General features: G+C 42.4%; 1 protein-coding gene and 1 pseudogene across 1 annotated transcript in view; both read left to right on the top strand.

The window, feature by feature from the left end:
- Window positions 1–7,173, top strand: part of LOC107718993 (gastrula zinc finger protein XlCGF57.1-like) — a 193,691-nt gene that overhangs the window by 120,277 nt on the left and 66,241 nt on the right. The gene's annotated exons all lie outside the window — the stretch shown is intronic.
- The window catches only part of LOC107719033 (NACHT, LRR and PYD domains-containing protein 12-like), a 63,654-nt pseudogene that overhangs the window by 23,333 nt on the left and 33,148 nt on the right, over window positions 1–7,173 (top strand).

The raw sequence follows: 7,173 nt of genomic DNA, 5'->3' as shown, positions 1-7,173 counted from the left end.
GTCTGACTCCAGAGGAGGAGATGGCGGGCGAGTTGAGACATGCGACGTGATCGTAGACCGCCCTGTCAGTTGATGTACGAAACAGCCACAGTGTTGTCCGAGCGGACCATTACATGCTTGTCCAGCAGCAGCGGCCGAAACTGCCGCAAGGCTAGATGCACTGCCAGCAACTCCAGGCAGTTGATGTGCCAAAGCAGTCGAGGTCCTGCCCAGGACCCCGACGCTGCCTGCCCGTTGCATGTAGTGACCCAGCCCGTGTTGGAGGCATCTGTCATGACTATGACATGCCGGGACACTTGTTCTAAGGGCACCCTGGCCCATAGAAAAGCAAGGTCTGACCAAGGGCTGAATAGGCGGTGACACATCGGTGTGATGGTGACACGATCTGTACCGCGGCAACTCGGGAGTGTAACCAGTGCTGAAGTGGTCTCATATGAAGCAATCCGAGCGGTGTGACCGCGGTTGCAGATGCCATATGCTCCAGGAGCCTCTGAAAATGTTTCAGTGGCACCACTGTCCTGCCTCTGAAGGAACTCAGGCAGTTCAGCACCGACTGGGCACGTTCGTTGATGAGACGTGCCGTCACACTCACCGAGTCTAATTCCATACCAAGATGGTACAGGGGAGAGCTTGCTCTTCTCTTGGTTGGCCTGAAGCCCCAACTGACTGAGGTGCCAAAGCACGTAGTCCCTGTGATCGCACAACTCCTCTCGCGACCGGGCCATAATGAGCCAGTCGTCGAGATAGTTGAGGATCCTGATGCCCACTTCCCATAGTAGGGCAAGGGTACCCTCCGCGACTTTCGTGAAGACGCGGGGGGACAGGGAGAGCCTGAAGGGAAGGACCTCGTGCTGCCATGCCTGACCCTCGAACGCAAACCGCAGGAACGGTCTGTGACAAGGGAGGATCGAGACATGAAAGTACGTGTCCTTCAGGTCGATCGCTGCAAAACAATCCTGGGTTTGAACGCATTTGATAATACGCTTCTGCGTCAACATCTTGAACGGGAGCTAGTGAAGGGCCTGATTCAAGACTCGCAGATCCAAGATAGGTCGAAGGCCACCGCTTTTATTGCGTACGATGAAGTAAGGGCTGTAAAACCCCTTCCCCATCTCGGCTGGAGGGACCAACTCGATTGCATCCTTTGCCAACAGGACAGCGATCTCCTCGCCCAAGACAGAGGCGTCTCGGACTGCCACCGAAGTCTTGAGAACGCCATTGAACTTGGGAGGTCGCCTGGCGAACTGAATAGCGTAGCCGAGTTGAACCGTCCGAATGAGCCAACGGGACGGGTTGGGCAGCGCAAGCCACGCCCCCAAACTCCGTACGAGTGGCACCAAAGGGACAGTCGATGTACCCGCAGTGGTGCAGCGATGGGGAGTTGAACTGAGTGGCCCAGAAGGTGTCGCATTCTGAGTCATCACAGCAATACTCCCCGTGTCCCCAGAGGGACTGGCCAGAGACGCGTGGAGAGGCGCTGCGTCTCCGAACCATGACCTCTCGGCAACTGGCAATAGGGGGCGTCGTGGGTGAGAGTGAGGAAGCAGTGCGTCGCTCACTGTCGACCCACGAGCCTTGCAACGTGGAGGAAAAGGAAACTTGAGAATGTGGTTATGCAGAGGCAGTGTGGCAGCTCAGACCTACTTGCACTAACCAGGAGGCTAAAGACCGCAGCCCCTATTGTCAGTTGCTAGTGCACCCTTCTCTGGTGGCCATTCCATGGCAGCTATGGAGGGATGTGGAGAGGCATCTATTGCTAAACTTAAAAGAGAAAGACAAGTATTTTCTTTTGGACACCCCACTCTCCACTTCTGGCCTTTTCGGCGATGCAGTCAACACGGTTGTGATTTAAGGAGGCAATTAAACAGGGGATAGCATTTCAGAAATATATCCCCCATCAGGTCCAGGTCTCAAAAGAGCAGCCCTAGCTGAGTACAATCTCCTCACACTGACAGCATGAGACAGAAGCAAAGTGTTGCTTCTCAAGGCCCCCTCAGATAGATTGGGGGTTAAGACGGCACTCGTAGCTGAAGCCTTCCTAAGGGCGGACAGATCTGAGGCCCGTCATTCTCCCGAGAAAGGCTTCAGGCAAGAGGTCCTAATGCCAGTAGGCTCAGGGCTTCGAGGGCAGACCCCTTCGGGAAGAAGTGGTCCACACCAGGCTTAATTGTGACTGTTTCTTCTTGGTGCCCTCATGAAATTGGTCTGCCAACATCAGTGCCTCAGGGTGCAGCGGTTTCCAGCAAGTTCATCGCCCAGTGTTTGCCTGGGAATGTTGCAGGACTGGGTTACTTGCTCCTTCCAAGGAGAGTATTGGATGCCTGATTTGGGGTCTGTGGAGAGGTCATAATTTATGGTACATAAATTGCCTGGAGATGATGGCTGTACTTCTAGCACTGAGATTGATCTCAGAGGCTACCATGTCCTTGTCTGCTCAGACAATAAATTGATAGTTTTGTAGGGTTTGGCCCATGATGAGGACAACTCTTGAACTCTGGTCTCTGAACTGAATGAGACCATTCTTAACTCCAGCAATTGTATGCTTTGAAGTGGAGACACTTCACTTTTTGGTGCAGAGAGCGCCAGTTAGACCCAGTTAACTGCCCTGTTGGTTTAGTGCTGAAGTTCCTTCAGGGTCGCTTTTCTTCTCGGCTATTCCACTCCACTTTAAAGGTTTACTTGGCGGCCTTTGCTGTTTTCCATGCACCTTTATGTGGTGATTCAATAGGGAGATATATAAAGACAAGTCACCTTTATTTATATAGCATTTTACACAGTACAGATTGTGTCAAATCAGCTTTAGAGTGTTACACCGTGTCTACATTGAATGCGAGCGGTGCGGCACGACGCGAGAAAATACAGTAGAACCTATTATAATCAGTCATGCTGTCTACACTGGATGCTGTCTACACTGCACGACAAATCCACGACAGTAAACGGCTGCCTTGTTCTATTTATGATGTACTGACACAAAATTCTAATTATTTGCAACGGTCACTTTGTCGCATCCAGCGTAGACAGCCAATAGACAACCTGTTTTGGTGCGGTGCAGCGCGACAACTGTCGCGTCCGGTGTAGACACAATGTTAAACAGGAAAATAATGTTTAATTTAATGATGCAAACTAATTTTTGTTCTGTCGTAAAGTAGCTCTAAAGAGAGGACAATAGTTAACAGTCTTTTTTTCAGTTATTCAGTTCATTGTTGATTCAATTCAGTTTAAATATCTTAAAATATGTCAGTTACATTGTTTTGTCTCAAGATGCACACCAGTAATGTTTTTTTTTTCTAAGACATGTTAATAAAAGATACTTAAATGTCATAATTGAACTATGGCTAATCTTGGCTTAAAATTACATACATAGCAAAAGATTTTTTAAACATATTTCATCCAATGATTATTTTCTTTCAAATGTATGGTTCTATATTCAGATCTATAAACAAAACTTTTTATTTAACATTCAGTATTATTGTTTTAATTAGAAGATATTTAAAGAATTTTCTTTTATAATTACAAAAAATATATTTTATGAGTTGCAAAAGGCATATTTGTTAAATAATATTATTAAAGGAACAAAATTGCATTTGAATTAACTTCTTGTTGGCACTGATAGCCTCGTGGTTAGCGCACAACACATGGTGCAGTTGCGCCTCCAGCAACATGAATTTCATTCCTGACTTAAAGGGATAGTTCACCCAAGAATGAAAATGTGATGTTTATCTGCTTACCCCCAGGGCATCCAAGATGTAGGTGACTTTGTTTCTTCAGTAGAACACGATATAAATACTGTTCAGTTTCTTGCACAGACCGATCGTTTCGTGTATTTACACATCAATGTATCGTCACGAGCTGCAGGGTTTAATTTGGATTTGTCTGTGCATGTTTTTTTTACTCTCATAGATTTTGTTACCATTGCCATGCATTATAAGACTGACAGACTGCAGCGGTTAAAGTTAAAAATCATCATATGTGTTCTACTGAAGAAACAAAGTCACCTACATCTTGGATGCCCTGGGGGTAAGCAGATAAACATCACATTTTCATTCTTGGGTGAACTATCCCTTTAAGGTCCTTTGCTGGTTCTGCTCCCCTTTCTCTGCCCAATGCTTTCTTGTCAATTCTCTACTATCCTATAAAAATAAAGGCCATGAAAAGCCCAAAAATATAAGGGCTTCTCATGAAATTTTCCAGATAAAGTCCCGTCCACTTCCATTTTTATCCAAATACAATTAATTTTGAGATTGTTACAGATACAGATATTGGCTCCGCTGCACACCCCTACCTCAGATACAAGTTTGAAAGTGTAAGTAATAGAAAACTAAAGTAATAAATGTACATTAGAAGCAGTAAAGATTTAATCTGTTAAAAAACAGTAAAATTACACTAAATGCACAAATGAATTGCTATATTTTCAATGTTTAATATTTTTGTTCCAGGTTTCTTTCAGGAACTTCCTGTACATGTCTTTACTGTTAGTTTATTATTATTTTACATTTATTTATGTTATATTTCGTCTCTTCTAGTCTTTCTGGCTGTAATCTAACTACTCAGCATTGTGAAGTAGTGTCAATAGCGCTTCAATCCTCAAACTCTGTCCTGAGAAAGCTGGATCTGAGTAACAATGACCTGCAGGATTCAGGATTGAAGCTGCTCTCTGATGGACTGAAGAGTTTAAACTGTCAGCTGCAAATACTGAGGTATTTAAGAATGTATAAGAGATACTTTACAGTCAGCCAGTCATAATGTTTACGTGTGTTTGTAGATGATCTGACTGTTGATGTATGTGTTCTGATCTTTCAGTCTTGCTGGCTGTAATCTTACTGGTCAGCGTTGTGAAACTGTGTCATCAGTTCTACAATCCTCAAACCATGCCCTGAGAGAGCTGGACCTGAGTAACAATGACCTGCAGGATTCAGGAGTGAAGCTGCTTTCTGATGGACTGAAGAGTCCAAACTGTCAGCTGCAAATACTGAGGTTTGATTTTCACATCCAGTTTCACTGATAATTGTTGAGATAATAAATGATGACAACACAAATCAGTGTCAGTTTTATTTGTATATGTAAGTGCTTTCTAAGCTGTTTTACTGAAAATTATTCCTTAATGTCTTCAGCCAAAAGTGAAAAAAACATTGCAAGATAGTTAAGTAGTGGAGAGAAAAGAAGCGCATTCAGTTTCTGACATACTCCACGTCCTTGAGTCTGTCGACAAAAGAACAAATGGAAGCGTAAAAGAATGTTCGCTTTGATGTGTCTGGTTTAAACAGCGCATTTGTGTCTCTATAGAGATTTCAGAAGAATCCCAGCCTCAAGAACAAGTGGATGGTTTATTTTTAATGGAATTTAATGGATTGCATTGGAGGATTATGTTTGTTCTGAATATTTGATCTCAAATTGTTTTGTAAACAAGGCACAGTGGACCTGTGGACCACTTCCGGTTGAGATTCCATATGAGTTTGAGAGCACCCCTCGGGGCATGCTTAATTGCTTATTAGGGGGTTGTAATGAGGAGGGCTTTGATTTGACTGAGACCTTATCTGTGTGTGCTGTGGCTCAGTCTGTGGCTGATGCCGAATTGGCAGCCATGCTTGCCTGGGCAGCCAAGAGCATTGGGCTTGAGTGGGCTCCTCCATAATGTAATAATGGCTATGTCAGTATACAGTGGATTATAAATATCTTTAATTATTATGAAAATACTTGAGCTGGCTTGAACAACACAAATATATTGTCGCAGCAATAGCTTGATGCTTTTGTCCATTTTAGGGATTTCCTGGAATGTCACGAGTTCTAATACTTCTATGAGCTATATTTTAACTTTCTACGTGAGGGCACCCTTTGGCTACGAGTATGAATGAAACAGACATTACATGCGTTAGTGCTCAGTAATGCTCACTCCATCCTATTTTGGGTAAAAATAGGAAAATTAATACTTCTCTCTAAAGAAATTTGAAGTAAACATGATATTCCATGATCTCTAGTTCAAAATGAAATCATTATGTTTATTATTATTTTCTAATTATTATATTGTTATGTTTCTTCTTAAACTCTCACAATTACATTTTAATTAATTTAACACCTTAAGTGACAGGAAATTTAAAAACACAAAGTCATCGGTGACGTGAATATCCTTCAGTACACTGTAATACATTACCATAAGGGGGTTATCACTGCACTCCCTGCTCTTATCCATGCTAGGCTGCATTGATGAGTAGGGATCTCTTGCCCAGAACAGAACCATAATGCAAATTTGAAACTGTATGCTACTCTTCAATTGACTTACAGAACTGATAATTAATTAAATCATTCAATAAATGTCTCGGTACTCATTTTAATCAATGTGTAATCACTTTTGTTTTGTTATTATAGATTGGCCACCTGTAATATCACTGGTCAGCATTGTGAAATTGTGTCATCAGCTCTTCAATCCTCAAACTCTGTCCTGAGAGAGCTGGACCTGAGTAACAATGACCTGCAGGATTCTGGAGTGAAGATGCTCTCTGATGGACTGAAGAGTGCAAACTGTCAGCTGCAGATACTGAGGTATTTAAGGGATTTACCTAATGTGTGTGTGAGTTGAAAATAAAAACATACAAATACACAGATAATGTTTACTTTTAGGATAAATTTGATTATCAAAATTAAATTCACATTTACTTTTATTTGTTATATGTATCACTGAATGTATGAGAAAAGAACAAGAAACAATGCAGAGCTATCAAAGTTAATGTGTTAATGCATGCAATCAATTGTTTAATTAATTTGAGATTTAATTACTTTGAATATAAATATTTATTTCATCAAACATTTTAACAGTTTCATTCAGTTCTGTGTGATTTTCTAAAAACTGATCAGAATCAGAGCTGATTTGAGCCTGCTGCAGAATTTCAACACCATTAACATCAATTCCATGTGACAGTATTAAATCTAAAGGATGATTAGGACAATAAGTAGGCCCTGACACGTGTGGTCTGACACCAATGGGGTTCAGAATGTCTATAAATGCTGATCCCAATGCATCTTTTACATTTCATTTACATTGTCATTTAGCAGACGCTTTTGTCCAAAGCGACTTACAAATGAGGACAATAGAAGCGATCAAAAGTAACAAAAGAGCAACAATATGTAAGTGCAAATGACAAGTCTTGGTTAGCCAAACGCAGTACACGTAGCAAGGTA

Source organism: Sinocyclocheilus rhinocerous, unplaced genomic scaffold, assembly GCF_001515625.1.
Source record: "Sinocyclocheilus rhinocerous isolate Xijiao unplaced genomic scaffold, SAMN03320098_v1.1 scaffold673, whole genome shotgun sequence".
NCBI lineage: Eukaryota > Metazoa > Chordata > Actinopteri > Cypriniformes > Cyprinidae > Sinocyclocheilus > Sinocyclocheilus rhinocerous.
Note: the sequence above shows the minus strand (reverse complement) of the source record. Positions and strands in the feature narration are given on the sequence as shown.